This window comes from Equus asinus, unplaced genomic scaffold (assembly GCF_041296235.1).
Source record: "Equus asinus isolate D_3611 breed Donkey unplaced genomic scaffold, EquAss-T2T_v2 contig_176, whole genome shotgun sequence".
NCBI lineage: Eukaryota > Metazoa > Chordata > Mammalia > Perissodactyla > Equidae > Equus > Equus asinus.
The window spans coordinates 60362-83708 of record NW_027224823.1 but is presented as its reverse complement, the minus strand read 5'-3'; the positions used below and the strand labels follow the sequence as shown (position 1 = coordinate 83708).

General features: G+C 39.9%; 1 protein-coding gene and 1 long non-coding RNA gene across 2 annotated transcripts in view; one reads left to right on the top strand and one right to left on the bottom strand.

Annotated features, from left to right (window-relative positions):
• LOC139039735 (uncharacterized) overlaps window positions 1-23347 on the bottom strand; it is a gene marked incomplete at its 5' end in the record, with an annotated part of 56483 nt that overhangs the window by 16689 nt on the left and 16447 nt on the right. The gene's annotated exons all lie outside the window — the stretch shown is intronic.
• Window positions 1336-17185, top strand: LOC106836962 (uncharacterized). The gene is made up of 3 exons (XR_011500219.1): window positions 1336-1404; window positions 6296-6366; window positions 8045-17185. It is a non-coding gene; the product is annotated as an uncharacterized lncRNA (long non-coding RNA).

Sequence of the window (23347 nt, the reverse complement as noted above, 5' to 3'; positions counted from 1 at the left end):
GACTCACTCACATGACTGGCAAGTCGATGCTGGCTTTTGGCAGGAGGCCTTAGTTCTTCGTCATATGGTGTCTCCATAGGGCTGACGCGGGGTCGGTGAGCCGAGGAGTCGAAAGAAAGATTTCTTAGACTCTCAAGATCTGGCAGTAGTGCTCTTTTATTTAGAGAATAGTGTGGAATAGCATGGGGACAGGACCCATGGGCAGTCGGAGCTTCTGCTGCTGCCCCGAACTGAGGGTTGGGGCCAATATTTAAGGCATAGGTGTGTGAGTTATCTCTTTATTAGTGCCCGTTTGGTCTGGCCATTTGGCGGTCCCACAACTTTTAGATAAGAATCAAACCGGATTGAGTAAATGGCAGAAGTCACCGCTCAAATATTATCCTCGGCTAAAGACAAAGGAGGATTTTGGGGTGGGGGGTCAGTTACATGAGGTTGCCAGACAGTTTCCAAAGATAAGGCCATCCCCCCTTCCTCCTGGCTCAGAGAGGGAGGCATCTTCACAGATAGAGGTTTCCCTTAGAAATGTAAATGTTTTCCCAACAAGGGGCAAACAAATTCCAGAGAGGGAGGCATGAAGATTTCCTTTACAAATGCAATTGCCTCTGATCAAAGGGCAAACAAATTCCACTCCTTGGAGCCTGCTTCTTATCTGTAGTTTTAAAAGTAACCAGCCTAAAAATCCTCATCATAAACTGTTTTAAAATTAAGCAGCCTAAAAATCCCCATCAGGGCTGCCTGAATCTCCTTAAGGCTCCACATGGCCACTGACTTCCCCAGCGCAAGTGATCTGAGAGAGAGCAGGGCCAAGCTGCACTGTCTTTAATGATACAGTCTTGGAAGCCACACTCCATCATTCCCACACTTTTCTTGGTGACACAGCTCAGCCCTATTCTGTGTGGAGGGGACAACACAAGGGCATGACTACCAGGAGGTGAGAATTGTTGGAGGTCAGCTTGGAGGTGGGTGATCATAGAAGTTAATTAATTTAAAAGTGAAGTAATGGATGCCTAGGGGATGGCAAGCAGTTAATTTGTGAACAAGAGAAGGCAAAAGGGAGAGAAATTTTGAAAGAACAGGGGTTGAAATGACTTGTGTGGTTAGCGTGCTAAGGAATCAATACGAAGTTACTGAAAGTATTGCTTAGCAGCTGTTGAAGTTAGATAATGGTATTTTAGACATTTGGATAACTTTTTATTTGAATGTTTTATATGCTATTTTCCCCCCTGCTTAGGATCAGCAAAGTCTCTTCTAAGTGATCAACGAAGACAAATGTTCCAGAAATACCTAGAGGAAAAGCGACTGAAAAAATTGAGAAACCTTCAGCGATGACCATTTATAGTGGGTGTTTATAGACATGATAAGACTATTTTTCTTTCATGAATACCAGCACACCAACCAAAAAAGGTAAATTTAGTATCATAACTTGATATTCAGGAATAGTTCTTAACCAGACTTTTCTTTAAGAGATTATACTTGATCTTAGCCAAGAGGCCAAGAAGCGATTATTTGAGAGTTTAAATGACTAAAACAACCCTTTCCCTGTAGTCCCTTTATTCACTTAGCTAGTTGGCAGGAGCTGGGAGTGACATCCTAATAGTTCAGAAGATGGAGATGAGGTCTCTCGGTGCAGCCATAGGTAGGTTGACACGGGATAAAACTAGCAAAGCAGTCAGAGCCAGGCTGGACGGGCAAGGCCGGGCGAAGGATCTGGCGTCCACCCTGTCGGATGCGGAGAGTCAAGAGAGGCTTATACATGAGCTTGTACCATGATCAGATTAATAATTCAGGAAGATTACCCTAGGCTGGAAGATCGTAGTCTGGAAGGGGAAGAACTTATAGGTAGGAAGACTGTAGTGAGACTGTCGTGATGGAATAGATGAGACAGGATAAGGGGACTGGGGCAGTGGGCTTAAAGGAAGAAACAGGTGTGAGACATCTCAGGAGATAAATTTGACGGGGACCAAGCAGATGGTGAGGGGTGAAGGAAATTGAAGAGTCGGAGATAAGATGATTCTGAAGATAAATTAGTTTGAGCAACCATATAAATTGTGCTGCAGCTAAAAGAGGGGTGGAAGCCAGGAAAAGGAACATGCCTAAGTGGGTGCATATTGATAATGCTTTTCCTGCTTTTTCTGCAGCTCATTTGGGCCATCTGGATAACAGGCAGTTGGGAATAAAAATTTGAAAATCAGGACGGAGATCCATGCTGAGTGGTGGATTTAGGATATGATATTGGGAGTATGGATGGGGGTTTAAGCTGTAGGGCTAAATGAGACCACTCCAGTAAAGATATACACATTGTGAAAGAGTGAGGACTAGAGAGCACCTTCAAGTGGGCAGAAGTCAGGTACCAGTGATAGGTCAGATTGGCAGGAGAGCTAAAACAGGACAGAAGCTGGAGGAGGGGTGATCTAAAGAAGAGAATGATCCATGAGTTAAGGGGGATGAAGTTTGAACACAGGCAGCTGGATTTGTAAATTAGGTAGTCACTGGTGATTTGCTCTTTTCAAGGTAGTCTCTTGTTGGCTGTGTATTCATTCCTGATTTAAATAAGAATTGAATAATATAAAAGCTCAAGATATCGCCTGTTTTTGTTTGCTTCAGGAATGTCATTGATTTGAGAGACCTTTGATTACTCTGCATGTGACCTTAGGATAAGGTGGAAGTGACCAAAATTAGTAGAATGTAGCTCAAGGTGGAAAGATACAGAAAAATATGGTGTGTATGTGTTCGAGGAGGGCGAGATTGTTTCTGTTTGGAGGAACATCAGAGAAGACCTCTTGGAAGGGGCTGAATTTAATCTGGCTTCTCAAGAGTATGTAAGGCACCAGTCATTGGTCTAAACTGTAAACAGCTATTTACAAAGTGTTATATGTAGGGGGAAAAAGACACACATTGTTGTGTTAAATACTACGATTCACCAGTAGTTTTTTATTCTACTTAGACAATAGCCATCGCTGAATATTGTTTACTTTGTGCCTCGTTTCTTCAGCACTAGATCTTCCCTGAGATTTGGAGAAGCAAGTGGCTTCTAATCTACAGAAGAAGTCTGATTGTGCTTCTTCAGGAATTTTAGAGTTGATAAATAACTTATCACTTTTAATCAATCCTTCTCTTGCTGGATTTCTTCCTTGCTTTGTGATCAGGTCTCCATTTTCTTATGGACAGAGGACAAGTGCACAATCATTGGATTTGAAGGCAAACTGTCAAAGCTAAGAAAGTAAGCTGTGCAGTATCTTTTCATAAACAGGAGAGAAGAGATCTTAATACTCTAGTTTCTTCATTGACCCCTTCCAAATATTTCCAGTTCATCATATTAACAAGGATTCTAATACCTGGAAAATATAGTATGAAATTTCTCCTTTGTGCTCACTGAGAAATATGAGTAAGTTTTGAGGCTTTTAAGCATAATTTAAATCAAACCAGAACCAGAAAAGAGAGTAATTTAAGTTAGCAAGTATCTTTTTGCCATAAATGATTAAGGGTTGGATGACTAAGGGTAAAATTTAACTTTAAAATGGAGACTTTATTTTGTAATGAGACATGGAAGTAAATTATGGCAGTTCATTTTTTTTAACTTTGTCTGCTTTTGATTGTTTTAATGCTGTTCCATCTTGTATGGATTGCCAGGTCAAAGGCCAAAGCCCAAATGGAGCTGACTAGGGTGAAGTTGATAGTAGATAATTGTTACTAAAATGATGAATCGTGCTCCTTTTCTCAGAGTAAGTAAATTCATTTTAAATCTATTATCAGCTTCAATCAGAGTGATTATTTTACTAGAGTTAACAGTACCAAACTCCCTGTTATTGGCATGGTGACATAGAGCAGTTTTGGCTAGATGCTAAGGAAGTACTCACTTGAAATATTCATTGCCAAACATCCCTTATGAGATCTATACCAACTCTGTGTGTCACTCTGTTTGTTTACTGGGCTCTATTATGCATCCATGTCACTATAAAATGCAGATAGGGATATAAAGCACGTAGGGTGGGGGATAAACTTACGGGTCTTCAGAACACCATTATGGACAAAGTTAATAGGACGATTACTAAAATAAAGTGAAGTGGGCAAGGAGGTAAATAGCATGTCTCTTTATCAGGTGAGAAGGCTCCGTTTCACGTATTCAATAAATTGAGTCACTGCCATGTTCCTCTAGGCTCTAGGATATAGTAATGAATAAAGCAACATTCCCTGTTTTCATGGAGCTTACATGTGAGATAGGCAATGAAAAGAAAAATATATAGTATGTGATGGTCCTAAGTATTATGCGGGAAATAAAAAAAAAAAAAGGCAGATGGGGAGTATTGAAGCTGGTACAGGGTGAGCTTCCGATGGGGCCTCACTGAGACGGTGGCGCTTTGAATGCAGTCTCCAAGGAAGTTGCAGAGTGCACTGTGGGAAGAGTTTTCTATCCAGGAGAAGATTTTTCCAGACAAAATTCAAAAGTTTTGAAGCGAAAACATGCTGGTATGTTTAAGGACTCTCAGAAGATTATAGTCAGCTATTTAGAATAGCTTAGGCTATTGGCATTTTCAAAATTCTAGGATTCTACAAAAAGTTTGTAAGGAAATCTATATAATGGAAAACTTTTTTCATCTCATCTTATTTGGGGTGGTGGATTTTTTGCTGGGTCATTTACAATAGATTTCAGATGAGGGGTCAAAATACCGATTGAAAATGTGGTAATTTGATTCATCAAGCAATTAAATCACATACCACCTAATCTTTTCAATAGATCATTAATAGGAGTGATGTTCGAGCAACACGATCTGGTCAAAGACAAACCTCTGAAAAGAAAGTGTCCAACGAGAAAAAGGTAGCTTATTATTATAAGCTCTGACGTTGCCGCAACAATGCTTTAGTAATTACCGAAAGCATTTAATTTCATGGTTCCCGCAGCAGGGCAGCCTGCAATGCCCACGTGCGTGAGAACCACTCGGTCGATGACTCAAAGAGCGAAGCAGACCTCGGGGGCAGGCACCGCCAGTGCAGCCTCTGCGGGAGCAGCCTTGGCTGTGCCGGCCACGCGAGCGGCACGTGGTGAGAACTGTTCCTTCATCAGTGGCTGAAGTAGAATGCTCTGGTCCCTGAGGTTTTTCGTGTTCAGTTTTTAAAGTCATCGTGTACTTCTTTGAGTAGGCGAGGAGGAAACGGGAGATTCCAGGTCCCGAAGACAGGTTCAGTGCCCCACCATCCAGTTAGCACACAGTGGGCGCTCAAGCGGTGAAGCATGTGCACCGGTGGGCAGCGCCACAAAGTGAAGATTAATGGCCCCAGTAAATTACAGCCCATTTGTTTGGTGGAATACAGTGTAGCGTTTAAGAACGATCCTGTGAAAGACACTTCATGACATGGTCCAGGATGTATTAAGTGGGCAAAGAAAACAGGTCCAATTCTGAACAGTGTGATCACAATTCTAAAATATGTATGTGAATATGTGAACATAGGAAAAAAACTGGAAAAGCATACCCTGAATTGTCAGCAGTGATGATTTCTGAATAAGGTCATCTTGAGTGATTTTTATTTATTTATTTTTTGAGGAAGATTAGCCCTGAGCTAACATCTGCCGCTAATCCTCCTCTTTCTTGCTGAGGAAGAGTGGCTCGGAGCTAACATCCGTGCCCATCTTCCTCTGCTTTATATGTGGGACACCCACCACAGCATGTTTTCGACAGGCAGTGGGTGGGTCCGCACCCGGGATCTGAGCACCTGGGCTGCCAAAGCAGAAGCGTGAACTTACCTGCTGCGCAGCGGGGCCAGCCCCTCTGGGGTGATGTTTTTTGCGCTTTGCTTTTCCTGATTTTCTATAATAAATATGCATTTGATAGTCAGAGGCAAAAGGTAAAATACTTTAGCACCTTTGGTTTTGTAAACAGATATCCTATACTTGGCAGGAAGTTTTATCTGTATTTATCATATTTAAATAGGGTATTTTAAATAGGATATTTTAAAATGACTTTTAATCATAAAATCCATTAAGGCATAGATTCATATTGTTGCCTTTTTTTCTTTCCCAAATTACCTAGTACTTTTTAATTTTTTTCGAGGAAGATTGGCCTTGAGCTAACATCTGTGCCCATCTTCCTCTAGTTTATATGTGGGACAGCTGCCACAGCATGGCTTGATAAGCAGTGCATAGGTCCATGCCCAGGGTCTGAACCAGCAAACCCCGGGCCACCAAAGTGGAGTGTATGAACTCAGCTGCTATGCCACTGGACCGGCTCCTTACCTAGCATTTTTAATGCAGAATTTTCTATCTAGTCAAAATGGATCTGTTATGTCATTTTTATTTTAGATAATATAACAGAAAGAAAAGTACCAGATCAAGGAAGGCCTGCCAAAAAGATCGAAGAAGAACCAGGCAAGGTAGAGTATAAGTATCTGTTTATTTCTAGACATTTGGAAAATCTCATTTTTATTTTCATGAAGCTGAAATTAAGCTTACAAAACTGCTTCAAGAGGTTAACCTCCACGTGTGTGAAAACCTCTTGAAGCACAAGGAAGCGTCAAGAGGGTTTACTGTTATGGTTTGTGAGGTGTCTCATCTTTAAAACCTTATAGGTAGAGAATGTGTAGTTTGGTTAACAGAAGAGAGAAAATAAAAACACAGCTGACGGAAACCTTCATGTGAGCATCGGCTAGGAGATGGGTGCAGTGGGTGAAATGCGTTGACTCTGGATTCAGCTAGGCCTGAGTTTGCCTATTGTCTCGCTTCCAATTGGCTATATAATCTTGGGGAAGCTATGAGTTTGTTCTCCCAGCTGTAACATGTAATATCTACACAGAGTAGTTTCAAGAATGAAATCACCTGACGTTTCTGACAGCATCTAGCATAGTGCCTGGTAGAGTCTTCAAAAAGAGCCACCATTTCGAGGACCCAATCCCTTAATTTATAATCCATGCTATAATTCCTTAGCCTTAAAAAAAAAAAACAAAGTTATGCCAAAGTGTAAGAAACCTGGCTAGGTTCTTACCAAAAATCAGACATAGATCCTCCAAGGAAGGCAGTACAGGGTGATCTTCACAGGCGAGCAGCTGGACCTCACAGCTCCTCCCTCAAGGTTGGTTTTCTCCTTAAGGATTATCGCTAGTGTCTACCTTTGCAGCCACACAGGCCTCAAGCACAGTGTTACCCTTAAACTCTAGTCCGGGTAGAAATACGTATCTCATTAAAACTCAGAAACGTAGAAACCTCTAAAAATTATGTTGAAATGAGTGGATTAAATTGGCAAAGGTGGTTGAAAGGTACAAACTTCCAGTTATAAAATAAGTAAGTAGAGAATGTAATGTACTGCATGGTGACTACAGTTAATAATATTGTATATTTGAAAGTTGCTAAGAGTAGATCTTAAAAGTTCTCATCACAAGAAAACAAAATTTGTAACTGTGCATGGTGATGGATGTTAACTAGACTAACTGGGGTGATCATTGCACAATATACAAATATTGAATCATGTTGTATACCTGAAACTAATGTAATGTTGTATGCCAATTATATTACAGTAAAAAAAAACTACCAAATAACAAATTGACTTGAAAAAGAAAATACGCTTCACATTTTATATGGTTAATCTTATTGTGCCACATTGAAAAATAGTTTTGCTCATATGATAAACTTATTTATAATAATCCAAAGTTATTAAAAAAGATTATGTCCTTGACAATACTGGTAATCCAATAAACATTGGATTTCTGATTCTCAAACCTTTGTAATTATCAATATAATTTAAGTAAAAAGATACGTATTTGTTAGGTGAGTGAATTTTTCCACCTTAGTTTTCATATATTTTAATTTTTGGTAATACCTAAAACCTATTACATAGTTTTTTTAATATGGATTGGTTCTCCCTCTTTCTGGACCATAGCAATGGTTTATGTAGCTGGTCTTCTGACTCCATGTAAACATTTAATTGTATTTGTTTTTGTTTCTTAAATTATGTACGTGGGATATATCTCTTAACTTTCACATTTTCGGGCCTAAAAAATTGGTGGAATATATCCCAAGAAGAGAGACTCTCACTCTATTCTGTTTATTCACATCCAGGTCATGTCTTTTAAAGTTGATAGCGAAGTAAATACTTTGGAATCACAAACCAGTGTGACAAACGGAAGGGATCCAGATGGAGTCTTATCCAAAGTGGAAAAGTTACCTGAGACAAATCCTGCAGAAGTGAAAGGGAGGCCATCCTTCGCACCAGTAGATTTTCTGTTTCGGCCACCAGATGGTCTGAAGAGCTATGACGTAACACCTAGACTCCAACAAGCACCGCTACTTTGACAGCCAGTGACAGAATGAGATGTTATTAATGAATTCCTTGCTGACATGGAGAACGAATGCCTTTCTTAAATTTGGCCTGTGCTTTTTAAGTTATTTAGTTAGTAAACTATGTTCATTACAAATCATGAAAATTTGACCTCTCCAAAAAATTTTTCAGAAGGATACAATAATGTATTTGACAGATTTGATATTTTCTGTGCATTATTATTTTCACGATTCAATTTGCTTTTTTTTGCTTTTAAGAAGTGACTTAATTGCAACACTTAGAAATAAATTTTTAGAAAGAAGAAATTGCTATACTGCAGCTCAGACATGGTTTGGATTTTTTTGTTTGTGTTTTTTTTACTGAGTACTACTTTATAAAAGCTATCTCAAAAGACAAAATGATTAACTTGTAAAGTGGGGAGAAAAAATCAGTTTGAATCTTTACAAGAAATGGCAAGGTTGCTTTCCAAAGGCTGGCTGGCGGCAGATTGACCGAGAACTGCTCTGCGGCATCTGAGACTCCTAAGTGTGTATGTCCGGTTGAGAGGGCTTTGCATCTGTGGATCTCATCACAGGGGGCAGAGACGGGCCTTCCCGCTGGAGGTGTTTACGGTTTTTCCCTCTAGATTAGACATGTTTTAAAAAACAGAAACATATTTCTATTTTATCCCATGTTTTTAAAAAACAACATAATTTTGAAATCCTTCAGTGAGATGTATGGGTTCATGTTTTACGAAGTGTATTTTTGCTCTTGCTTAGTGATGAGGCTCCAGAAGTAACAAAAGAAATGTTGGCACACAAAAGTGAAACTTCAGTACATCAAGATTCCGACGAATTACGCCGTCCTTTGAGTTCTCTGACAGTTGGGAGCACAGGTATGGTATTTTCATGAATTTTTTACTTGTTTCTCTGGGTTATGGTTTATCAGAGATCGTTTAGAGTCTTTTCCACCATGTGTCTCACCATGTAGCTCAGGGTGTGATCTCAGGGTCAGAAGAGACGGAAAAGCATGGGGAGGGCTATCTGGAAACAGAGCTGGAATGAGGACTGCAGACTGAGAGGAGGACCGAAATGTAAATTTCAAGAGATGAAGAACATTGAGAGACACTGTAAAAGGAGATCTGATGAATGAAATCTTTGAGGCAGAAATAAAATTTTATTTAAATTTTAAATTTATTTACAATTTTAAATTTCAATGTTGAAAAAATTGAAGGATTTAAGAAATTTGTCTTGTGGGGGATGTCATTATAGGAGTTGCTGCTTTGAAATGTATATGTAATGTTTTCTTTAATCTATAGATCGTGTCTTAAATAAAAATGAAACTACTACTGAAAATTTACATGGCTTTCCAATAAAAGAAGTCCCATCACTTGAAATAAAGGAGGATCAGACATCTCAGCAGCGACATGTGCTGCATTTCAGGTCTGTGCGTTTGTTCCCAGTGTAAGCATTTTGTATTAATGTCTAGACATTTAAAACCAAAATTAAACTATTTTAACCTTAATATAATACGTAGATGAATTAGGAGGAAACTGACCTTGAGTGATTTTTATTTATCTTTTAAATTAAAAATCTTTTTCAATGGCTAGTATATTCATGTGGTTGCTAACTTAAAAGATAGAAAGAGGTACAAGTGAGAACTCCCAACCCTACAGTTCGAACCTTCCACAGAGGCAAGTGTTATTCATTTCTTGTGAATTCTTCCAGAGATACATAATGCATATGTAGATAAACTTTTTTTAAATGTAAACAGTAGCATACTATTCTGTTTTCATTTAATGTTAAATGTAGGAGATATTCCATTTGAGTCCTTTAAGAACTTTCTCATGCTGTTTTTGTGTGTGTTTTAATGGCCGCATGGTATCCAATTGTATGGCTACACCACGATTTACTTAGTAGGTCCCTGTTGCTGGTTGTTTCCATTGAGTTCAGTCTGGTAGTATTACTGTCAAGCCTGCAAAAAACAAGCCTGGATGCTTTTCAATCCTCTCCTGTGCAAATAAATAAAGACCTCAATTTACATTCCCTCAGCAAAATATGGGAGTTCCTATTTTATCATACCTTTTTTTTCAAACAAAGAAACTAAGTTAATGTTTATTTTACAAAAGAAGGATAGAGGGAGATGATGGTAGGCTCCTTGGCCCACTAAATCATAAGATAGGATTATGTTTCTCCAACTATGAAGACTGAAAATTAGAGTTCCTGTTTGGGAACCTAAAAGCCATGTCACCTAAATGCCTTGGACACAGATCAGAGGACTGCATCTGGAGAAAGGCCCCAACGCTCCACATCACACAGGAAATGATGACATACTATGTTCTTGAGTGAATGTAGCAAGGAGATTCTCACATCTTTTCCAATACAGTACTAACCACTTTTTTGGGCTTTGACAATCAAATAGAGGAGAAATATTATCTTCCTATACTTTTAATACTCATTTGTTCTATTATGAATGAGTATATTTCAGAGCCACTTCAGCTGTTTGTAGAACGTAAGGTTTTATGATTGTAAGGGATTTTAGAGATGAGCTAGTCCACCGTGTTGTTGGACTGAGACATTGAGATAATAAGCAATTTACCCAACTAAATAATGTCGGATCTAAGACAAGTCTCCTTTCTCATTAATTAAGTTTTCATTAGATATAAACAGCTAATTTTTTCTTCTAAGAAAAAAAACTATCCTCAGTTTCTCCTGCTAAGATGCTTTTTATAAAGAGACAGATTCAATTTATCTTGGGCCGGGGTTTCTCAACTTGCACTACTGACATTTCAGATTGGATAATTCTTGTTGTGGGGCCGTCCTCTGCATCGCAGGATGTTGTGTAACGTCCCAGACCAGTAGCACTCCTCTTGTTTGTGACAAAGGTGCTCTAGACACTGCCAGATGTCCCCTGGGGGGCAAAATTGACCAGTGTTGAGAACTACCGCCCTTGGACAAGCAAAGCCTACTAATTAGAATCTGTGAGGCCCTGACACTGTAATTCCAGTCTTACAGGGTTTAGCTTCAACTTACTCTGGGCAGTTGGGTTGGTCTCAGTTCCATGGGCAATACCAGAAGTAAAGACAGAACTCAGGCATGTCTGGTTCTTTCTGTTTCATCTCTGATAAATGAGAACGGAAAGAACTAGAAATATTAGCTTGGAAAGTTGCTCTTGGCATTAACCATCCACGTAAGTTTTAGGTGTAGAAAGATGGACATGTATAGGATATCAACTTGTATTTATGGATTTTAATATATCACAGTTCATAAAATAAGCATCAGCTCTGGAAAATCGCTATTGTATAAGTGTCATATTGCTAATACTTAGATATTAGTATGAGAAACATTTGTAAAGCTGAAACATGTCATAATTTTAGAAAGATTCTCTGATATGAAAGAGAGGAATTAATATTGACCGACTGCCTTGAGTGGGAAAGGAAGCTTGAAGTATAGATTCCAAACAAAGGGGAGGGAACATTTATGTTTTTTGTCTTAGCTTTGTTTATTTTATTTTATTTATGTATTTATTCTTTTTAGGAAGATCGGCCCTGAGCTAACATCTGTTGCCAGTCTTCCTCCTTTTTTTCCCTCTCCCCAAAGCCCTGACATATAGCTGTATATCCTAGTTGTAGGTCATTCTAGTTCTTCTGCGTGGGATGCCAGCACAGCATGGCCTGATGAGCGGTGTGTAGGTCTGGGCCCAGGATCTGAACCAGTGAACCCTGGGCTGCTGAAGGTGAGTGCATGGACCCAACCACTTGGCCACCAGGGTGGCTCTGCATTGTTTATTTTAATATGTCTACATTTATCTGAAACAAAAATCTAGTGTTGCCGAACTTTATAGTTTTGTTAATCAAAATAGCAAGACTTTTCATTTCTCAACATACGTTCACTAGTATCTCTGTGCTAAAATGGTAGATGACTTATAAGGTGTAAGTAATTAGAATGTTAGCAATCATTCCTGGGAGTTAAACGTTTGCCTATTTATTGTTAGATTTTTTATGACTTTTTGAGTGACATCTATATCTAGTATTGTTTAATTATGCAAAATATTTTCTGAATGAAAATGACCTAAATAAATATGGAACAAATTTTCTGATATTTCCTTAATCTTATTTGGAGAAGCTTTTTAGAAAAAATCATTTGTGTGCTGTGTGAAGTCCTTAGATGCTGATGTACAGTGAGTTGTTTGAGGTTGAATTCTTGTAAAATACAAGGTGAGCAGAATGCTGTTTACTATGTAGCAACATATATGAGAATGAATATTGCTACGTTTTAGTGGGAACAGAAGCAGACAGTTAATGCTCAGTATTGGTATGACAAAGTTTTGTAGTCGATGTTTTTTTGTTTTGCTTTAAGGTAAGAGTTTGATTCTGGAAGCCCCAGGATATTTGGGGTGAGGTCGTCTTATCAGCTGGCTGACTTGCAATCAAGGTCCTGTTTTGTTCTCTAGCTTTTAAAAATCTCATCTTTTCCTTAGCAGAAGATCTTATTCCCCTCGCAGTTGGTCAAAAAAGACTCCTTAAGGCAGAAATATTCAAACGGCTTGAAGAACTGGTGGACAATTTGGAATACAAATGAGGCAAAAAGGATACCACCTGTGCAGACCTGGATGGGTTCTGGAACATGGCCAGCCTTCAGGTATGTGGCCAGGATTTGGAATGGCTTAACTTTCGAGTCGCATGTTTTTGGAAGTGAGGTAACAGTAGTAAAATGGGAGTAGTAGAGGCTGCTTAGGTATCTGTAATATTAAAGGAGATATTAGCCCCTTTACAAACTGTAAAGCACTGTCTAAATTTTATGGCTGCTGTCCCCTCCTCCTGCATACTGTCAGGGTAATTTCTATATGGGTTGGAAATTGAGATTCTATTCAGCTGTTGCCTAGTCTGTGATGATTCCATGTGTGCGAAAATGAGGACGAGTCTTCAGTAGCTGGGTCCATCGAGCAGTTATTGTCCCTGCTGTGTGTCAGGCGTTGTATGAGGAGCTGACAAATAGGCACATTCTCTACCCCAGAGGAGTTTATAGTTTTATCAGAGTCAGACATAGCCCTCATACCAATCTGGTGTAGAAAGCGCTGATAGAGGCCGTTACTAGGAAAATCAGTGAAGGTAGGGAGATGACAATTTCTAGCTTTTTGAGCTTATTTTAGAAATAAGCATATAAAATACTAATTCAAGAACCAGTGGCCAAGAACCATGAGACATTTGCAGACAGCCCGAAACCTGGAAGAAGGGGCCGCAGCAGCACAGGAAGGAAGCTGTCTGGATGAGGCCGTGGGCTGATCCAGGAGAAAGAACTTTAAAAGCAAGTGTTAATATGCTCAAAGAGACCAGGCATTTTTTCTGCCAAATGAGAACAGCTATGCAAAAAAGAACATTCAGAGAACGACAACAAGAGCTCTTTGAAGTTAAAAACTATATGAGCAGAAATGTAAGATTCACTAGAAAGATGGAATATGAAGCTGAGATCTCCCATAAATTAGAGCAAAAAGAGAGAGATAAAAGAGGAGAGACTAGATAAGAATATTAAGGGGACCAGTCTAGGAAGTATAATATCCAAATAACAGGGATTCCAGAAAAAGAGAACAGAAAAAATAGTGGAGAGGAAATGATCAATGAAATAGTTTGACATTTTCCTGGAACTGGAGGACCTGAATTCCAGATTGAAGGAGCCCATTGAGTGCCTAGCACTGTATGTCAGTGTAGACACACACCAATGCACAATGAAATATAATTGTACAACTCTTGGGATGAGGAGAAACATCTAGAAACTTCCAGAGAGCAAAAACAAGTTTCATACAAAAGGTCAAAAATCAGAATATCCCTAGATTTCTCAACAGCGACATCGAAAGCTGGGAGAACAAGGCCCTCGAACTTCTCGGGGAAAATAACACTCAGCCTGGTGTTGTATACCCAGCCAGTCACGCTTGAGGGTGGAAAGGCATGTTTCAGACACACACAGTCTGAAATTTTACCTCCCAGGCACCCTTTCTCAGGAAACTGAGAACGGCCCTCACAAAAATGAGGGAGTAAGCCAAGAAAGGGGAAGGAGCTGGGACAGATCCCCAAAAAGTCTAAGGGAATTGTGGCTGAGGTGAGTAAAGAGGGTGAGCAGCAGGCTTAGGAAGCAGCTGTTCAGACTGGAGCAGGAGGCTGGGGCTCGGCGAGATACTGTCTCTGAGGCTGAACGGAACAGAATACCCGAGTGGTTTGCTTTTCTAGTTGTATTAAGAGGGAATTTATACATACTGTGCAGACTTTAGAGGCAAATTGATGATAGATACATTAAAAAACTAAGCAAACAAAAAGCAAAGCAATGATGAAGTCTAGAGAAAAATGTGAAGAAACACAATATTCTGGTAATTATATGGCGCAGAAGTGAATAGTGTTTATGGAGTCACTTTATGACCAGTTGACATAATAATGAGTTGGTTCACTAGCATCCTTCAATGGTGACCAATTAATTTTGTCTTTCTTAGTATCATAATTATTTTATGGATTTAAAAGTATTTGTGTTGGCATCTTTTACAGTCATTATCTTTAGTGATGCTCATTTCCCAGTTTTGGCCAGTGGGAGCCTCTTCAAGTTGGCTCCTGGGGCTTTTATTTATTTTAAAGAGCTATACTGAGGATAAACAATCTACATATGATAAAATCTGCCCATTCTAAGTGTAAAAGTCAATGATGTTTAGTAAATTTACAGAGTTGTGCAACCGTCGCTGCAATCCAAACTTAGAACGTTTTCCTCACCGCAGAAAGATGCCTCTTGCCTGTTTTCAGTCAGTTCCCATTGCCACTCCCAGTCCCAAGCAACCACGAGTCTCCTTACTGTCTCTGTAGATTTGCTTTTTCTGAACGTTTCATTCTAAGAATCACCCAATATGTGGTCTTTTGTATGTGGCTTCTTTCCCTCGGCGTGGTGTCTCTGGGGTTCCTCCATGTTGCAGCACATGCCTGTACTTTGTTCCTTTCATGGCTGAGTAGCGGTTCATGGAGACATCAGTCTGTATCGTCCAGTTGATGGACATTTCCACTATTTGACGATTACGAATAATCTATGAATATTCACTTACAAATCTTCATGTGGGCATGTTTTCTTTCACTTGGGTAGATATGGCTGGATCATGTGGTAAATTTCTGTTTAACTATTTAAGAAACTGCCAAACTGCTTTCCAAATTGATTACACCCTTTCACGTGCCCGCCAGCAGTGTGTGAGAGCTCCTGTTGCTCCGCATCCTCACCAGTGCTTGCTCCTGTCTCTCTTAGTATTGGCCATCCTGTGGGGTGTGAACTGTCATATTGTAGATTTGATTTGCATTTCCCTAATGAGTAATGATGATCAGCATCTTTTCATGTGCTTATTATTAGACATTTGTATGTCGTCTTCGGTGAAATATCTATTCAAATCTTTTTGCCCATTTTTAATTGGGTCTGTCTTTTTATTATTGAGTTGTAAGTGTTCTTTGTATATTCTGGATACAAGTCCTTTATCAGAAATATTTGCAAATATTTCCTCCCAGTTTGTGGCTTGTTCTTTAATTTTCTTAATGGTATCTTTTGGAACACAGCTGTTTTTAATTTTGATGAAGTTCAGTTTATCAATTTTTTTAATGTTGTGATTTTGGCATTATTTCCAAGAACTCTTTTTGCCTAACCATAGGTCACAAAGATTTTATCTTATGTTTACTTCTAAAAGCTTTATCTCTTTCACTTAGGTCTGTGAACATTTGGAGTTCATTTTTTAAAAAAATTAAGTTGTGATTAATTATTTTTTGCTAGGAAAGATTTGCCCTGAGCAAATCTGTTGCCAGTCTTCCTCTCTTTTTTTTCCTCCCCAAAGCCCTGGTATATAATTGTGTATTCTAGTTGTAAGTCCTACTAGTTCTTCTGTGTGAGCTGCCACCACAGCATGGCTACTGCTAGACAAGTCATGTGGTTCCACACCCAGGAACTGAACTTGGGCTGTCAAAGCACAGCATACTGAACTTTGACCACTAGGTTATCAGGGCTGGCTCTGGAGTTCATTTTTGTGTATGGTGTAGGAAAGAGCCCAAATTCATATTTTTTCTTGCAGATATCCACTTTTCTCAGTCCTGTTTGTTGGAAAAAACTATCTTTTCCTCACTGAATTGCATTGGCACTTTTGTTGAAAATCAATTGGTCATAAGTGTAATCCTGAGTCTTTTTGACATTTAAATTTTTTTGAGAAAGGGAGATTGAGAGTACCTATTTGTATAAATGCAAATAGAGTACCTATTTGTATAAACAGAGACTCAAAGCATATTTACCCAACTGTTGACAGTGGTTACCACTTTGAGGAGATTGGAAATACCAGAAGGATGGGATCATACATTCCCATCCTGCTAGTATGTATATTATTTGAATCCTTTAAAATGAGATTGTGCCAGGGTCAGCCCAGTGGTATAGTGGTTAAATTTGGCACACTCCACTTCATTGCCCCAGGGTTTGCGGGTTCTGATCCCAGGCATGGACCTACACCACTCATCAAGCCATGTTGTGGTGGTGACCCACGTACAAAATAGAGGAAGACTGGCACAGATGTTAGCTCAGGGCCAGTCTTCCTCAAGCGAAAAAAGAAGAGGATTGGTAACAGATGTTAGGGCCGATCTTCCTCACCAAAACAATAAAAATGAAAATAAAATGAGATTATGTCAAGAGAAAGAGAAGGCAAGCTACAGACTAGGGGAAACTTTTGCAAAAGACCTATCTGATAAAGGACTGTTTTCTAAAATATACAAAGAACTCTTAAAACTCAACAATGATAAAACAAGCAACCTGATTTAAAAATGGACAAAAGAACTGAACAGACAGACACTTGATCAAAGAAGACAGATGGATGGTAAGTAAGTGTATGAAAAGATAAGATGCTCAACATCATATGCCCTTAGAGAATTGCCAGTTAAAAGTAAAATGAGACACTAGTACACACTTATTAGAATGGCAAAGATCCAAACCGCTGACAGCACCGGATGTTGGTGAGGATGTGGAGCAACAGGAGCACTCATTCATAGCTGGTGGGGGTGCAAAATGGTGCAGCCACTTTGGAAGACAGTTTGGCAGTTTCTTACAAAACTAAACAGAGTCTTACCATACGATGCTGCAGTCACGCTCCTTGGTGTTTGCCCAAATGAGCTGAAAACCTGTGTCCAGACAAACATGTGCACAGATGTTTATAGCAGCATTGTTCATAATTGCCAAGACTTGGAAGCAATGGATATGCTCCTCAGTAGGAGAAGGGATAAATAAACTGTAAAAAAAAAACAAAAAAACAAAAAAAAAACGGAGAGATTGTGTTCACACTGTATAATTTAGGATATCTCTCCTACCATTTTAGTCATCAAAATGGTTTGGGAGTTATTCACATATGACATCCTTTATGTAGATTTTTAACATAAAATAACAATGAACAATTTTACCATAAGAATTCATTTGAATACAAAATTGACAATGACAGTCTAATTTTATGTCACCAGTCCAAGTCGTTGTCAATTTGTTTGAAGCTTTTGGGCATTAATTTGTAAATTTAATATGGTTAGCATTAATCTGATAAACTTGTGCTTCATTTATTAACAGATACAGGATCTACGCCAGAAATTCAACAATCTGACCATACTTGAGGAGTGTGGATGGGAGAAAGCCAGCAATACGAGCAAAGATGTGTTTCAGGTAAATTTGTGGATTTCTAATATAGACTTTTACTTTAATGAATTTAAGCTTTAGAAACATTTAGCTTCAGGTTTTTCATTTCACAAAACGTGTCATCTATTACAATGTCCTGATTGTCTTGAAGAGTGAGGAAAGGTCAACACAAAATTCAGGATGGTTATTTCTGGCGGGGGAGGTGGGGCTGAGATTGGATTTGGTCCTCCTGAGAGCTTCTGAGTTGCTAAGTAACGGTATGTACCAGTGTGTTTTATTCTTTAAACTGTACCTATACATTGTTTTGCAGTAATAATAGCAGTAGTACATAATTTATATAATGTGCCAACTATGCTTCCCAGGCCCTCACACACATTGACTCAGTTAATCCTCACAACAGTCCTGTGAGGTGGGTGCCGTTATCCCCGGGTGGGGAATCTGAGGCCAGGAAGACTCGAGCACGTGCCCAGGGTGGAGCTGGGTTTCTCATTCCAGAACCCATGTTCTTAACCCACAGGTTATGCCATCTCTGCTTTCTATACTCTTGTGTGTGATATATTTCAAAATGAAAGAACTTTTTAAGTAGAAAAGAGGAACAATGACTCTTAGACTCTCTCTCTTTTCCCAAATTTTATCATGTAAAATTTCCTATTTTCTCTGTAAAATTGGCTTTGTTGACATGATAGATTCCATTCTTATCTATTTGTACTAATTTTTTTCCCAAAATATTTTAACTCCAAGCTTTTGGTTCAGAATTGCTACTTCTCAAGCCAGCTTGGAGCCCTGCCACTTTTTCTTTTAGATTTTAGAAAAATGCCTCTGGTTGTAAAATCAGGTTTCTAAACTGGTACTTTATTATGCTGTGTAATCCAAATAAAAACTCTGTTTTGAATTCTGTCTTAGGAGTTTAAGATGTTAGAGTATTAAAGGATTATTGTAGGATTGTTTTACTAATGAAGTCTCCTTATTTTACTAATGAAGTAATGTCTTAGTAAGACGTTAGTAATGTCTTACTAATGACAAAGGCCCTGAGGACAGTGACGAGATTGATTGAATGAATTTCAAGTCTGTTAAACAGGAAGGATGCTGGGACATTTGGACCTGCCGTGCGCATTTCTTATCGGGTGCTTAGTCCTGGGGACATAACACCATCAGTGACGCAGATAACGGCTGTGTCAAGACAGCATTATGTCGGAGCCTTGTAATTCTGCCCCTTACCACCAGTGTTTCTCTCCTACATTATTTTATAGGCCACCGTTAAGACTACTGAACAGTTAAAATCAAACTAATCTTTTATCTATACTTTGGAACCATTCCCCCAGATCTCTTATTCATTGACCTCTCATCCCATCAGTTAGCCTTGTTCTCTCTTTTCCATCAGTTTTTAGACATGTTGAAGGGTCCTATCTTTGTTTACATTAAACGACAACCACAACTAACTCCTTGAGGGCAGGAACTTTGTCCTTTACCTTTGACCCCCAGCATGTTTAGCACATACTAGGAACTTGATAAGCATAAGATGGATGTGTGAAATATTTTAGGCATGCTTTATTCATTTTTCTTATAAGATGGTAATGAGTTGCTTTAGTAAATGTCATAATTTCTCTTTGTAGGAAAAAGTTGTCTCGGGTATAGCGAGTGAACCAAAACATGATGATGCTGGGATCGCAGATGGGGGTCGCCTCGCTGCTGTGAAGAAGGCAATGAGAGAGAGGATGCAGCCGGGAGAGCGTGCTGAGGCCGTGGGCTCTGCGGTGCCAAAGGAAGTTGATCATAAAGCGTTTGACACTGGATCTTTTAGAATTGAAAGTCCCGTTAAATCATTCTCAGGTTAGTTTTTCTGTTGAGACTACTTAAGAAACGTACTTGGGTTGGATGGGAGCTTGTACAGGAGGTGAAAAAGTTTTCACAGGAAGCAATATAAGCTGTCTGTGATTTCTGGAAAATAGACCACATCCTCACCACCAAACACTTGCAGATTTTGTTTGATGGATGGGATTAGATTACCTGAAGTGACATATCTCCTAAAGTTGCTTTTCTGTGTTTTCTAAGTGACTTCACTTCCATTATTAGCCCCTAACCCCACGGTCCTGGGAGGAAGGTCCCAGGTCCCAAGAGGGAAGGGCGATGAGCATGAGGAGTGAGGTGATTTCCTTCAGGTTGGTGCCAGGCTGGATGAGAATTTCAGCAGGAAAGGAAGCTTAGGCACCAAACCATCACACTTCTCTGGCTGTTCTTAAAAAATGACGCTTAGGGAAGGTGGGTTTGGTTTTATTTTCATTTGTATCAAAACTTTTGCCCAGATCTTTTTGAAACACAACAGGCCAATCCACAGACAGAAAGGGGACTCATGGTTGCCAGGGGCTGGGCGTGGGGAATGGGGAGTGACTGCTACAGAACCCGGGATTCCCTTGTAGGGGGATGTGAATGTTCGGGAACCAGACAGTGGTAATGGTTGTGCAACACTGTCTATGAAATAAAGGCCCCTGAATTGTACATCTTAAAATGGTTAAAATGCTGGTGGAACTTTATGTGAATTTTACCACCATAAAAAGAATGAAAGTATCTGCAGTATGATTTAGTTTATGTACAATTCTAGAAATCCCTAATCAATAGTGACCACAGGGAGCCTGGGGCTGGGGGCGGGAGGGATGAGAATGAAGCAGAGTTTAGGGGCCAGTGGAGACGCTCATCATGCTGACTGTGCTGACGGCTTGACAGGCCCACTGGAGCTCACCAAACTGTCCACAGCAGACACCCACTGCTTCTCACCCAGCAACCGTGCCCGGAGAAAGCCGCCAAAGAAGTAGAAAAGCTACACAGGTTTCAGCTCGTGGGGTCACTTTCATGCTCCCACACGAACATGCAAAGCGAGGACCACCTCGCCAATGGGGAGTGATCGCCACCCATAATGTTCAGAGAGAACACACCCAAGCATAGAACAGCATGCTACTTCTCATCCAAGAAAGGGAAGAAATTAAATATGTGTGTACATACACAGATGTATATTTGTAGGTATTTGCTCATATTAAAAAATAAAGGATAAGCCAAATTTATGAAAACTGTTACTTATGGGGGAGGAAGAGAGCAGAGTTGAACAGACAGGGGTAGACTCTGGACTTATGGGAATATATCTGGTTTGTGAGTTTTGACCTTGGAACCATGTACGTTTTTACATACTTATAAAACAAAATTTAAAAACATACTTTAAAAAGGCGATCTCTAACAGAAGAGAAGGGGACACTTCCGATCTTCCTCTTGGACCAGTGTTACCCTAATACCAAAACCAGACACAGGAATCACAGGAAAACTGCCAGCCAGTATCTCTTCTGGATACGGACACAAAAACCATCCACAGAATACCAGCCAGTGAAATCCAGCCACGCAGAAAAAGGACCACACACGATGGCCAAGTGGGATTTGCTCCAGAACGCAAGGTTGGTTTAACATTGGAAAAACCAACTCACGTAATGCACCTCATCCATAGAATAAAGAACCAAACCACACGGGCCTCTCAACAGACACAGGAAAAACATCCGACCAAGCTAACATCTTTTCTTGATAAAAACGCTGACCAAACCAGGAATGGAAAGGAAGGTCCCCAACCCGATAAAGGGTATCTGTGAAAACCCACGCTCACAGCATGCTTAGCGGTGAAGGACTGGATGCTTTTCCCAAGGGCAGGATCAAGAACCTCCACTCTCGGACATCAACACCACACCACGCTACAGGTTCTTCCCAGAGCAGTCGGGCGCGACGAGGAAATAACAGATCCACACCGGGAAGGAAGAAGCGAAACTATTTCTAGCCGCAGGTAACATGATCATGTACACACAAAATCCTAAGGAATACGCTAAAACACTATTAGAACGAATAAATGAGTTCAGAGGACTGCAGGATACAAGATCAGTACACAGGAATTAATTGCATTTTTATACACTTGCAATGAACAAGCTGAAAATAAAATTCAGAGAAGCATTCCAGTTATAATAGCATCAAAAAGAATAAAATGCTTCAGAACAAATTTAACAGAAGATGTGCAAAACTTATACTTGAAAACTACAAAACATCTTCGAAAGAAACTAAGACCTAAATGAGTGGAAGACGTCCTATGTACACGGATGAGAAGACAGTAGTAAGACGGCCATACTCCCCACACCGATCTACAGAGTCAACGCGAGCCCAGCAGAACCCCAGCTGGCGTCTCTGCAGAAACTGACAAGCTGACCCTAAAATCCATAAGGAGTTGCAAGGGTCCACGGAGAGCCAAAACAAGCTTGAGAAGGGACTCACACGTCCCATTTCAAAACCGACTACAAAGCAGCAGTAATCAAGACAGGGTGGAACTGGCATAAAGACACAAGGACAGGTCAAGGGCTAGAATCAGAATCCAGTACTAAACCCTCATATTTATGGGGAACTGATTTTCAACAAGGGGGCCAGGGCCGCTGGACGGGGAAAGAATGGTCTCTTCAGCCTTGGTGCTGAGACAACTGGATTTCCAGACGTAAAAAATGGAGTTTGACCGCTGCATCACTATATTCAAAAATTAACTCAAAATGGATCAAAGACCTAGACGTAAAGGCCGAAACTAGAAACTCTCAGGAAAAAACAAAAGCAAATCTTCATGACCTTGCATCTGGCAATGATTTCTTGGATATGACAGCAAAAGTACGGGCAACAAATGAAAAAACAGATAAAGTGAACTTTATCAAACAAACAAAAACTTTTTGGCATCATGGAAGACTATCAAAAACTGAAAAAAGGGGTCAGCCTGGTGGTACAGTAGTTAAGTTTGCACACTCTGCTTCAGTGGCCCAGTGTTGGTGGGTTCAGATCCTGGGCACAGACTTACACACCGCTCAACAAGCCATGCTGTTGCAGCAGCCCACATCCAAAATAGAGGAAGACTGGCACAGATGTTAGCTCAGGTCCAGTCTTCCTCAGCAAAAAAGAAAAGGTTAAAAAAGACTCAGGTCAATTCTCAGTTTTTCAGGTGCTGAGTACATATAATTAAAAAAAAGAAAAAACAACTCAGAGAATGGGAAAAAATGCACACCAAGTATTGGATAAGGGACTTGAATCTAGAATATATAAAGAACTCTTACAATTGGACAATAAAGTGACAATCCAGTTAAAGAACGGGCACAGGATCTAAACAAACATTTCTACAAAGAAGATGCACAAATAGCCAATAAGCAGATGAAAAGCTGCTCAACATGACAGTCTTCAGGGAAATGCGAGTCAAAACCACCAGGAGACACTTCGTGCCCCCTAGGACACGCTGTCTACAATCAGCAAGACACAAGTGCTGGCGAGGGTGTGAGAGATCGGAACCCTCCTACGCTGCCGGTGGGAATGCAAAATGGGGCAGCTGCTTTGGGAAATGGTCTTGTGGCTCCTCAAAGCGTTAAACATGGTGTCGCCATGTGTCCCAGCAAT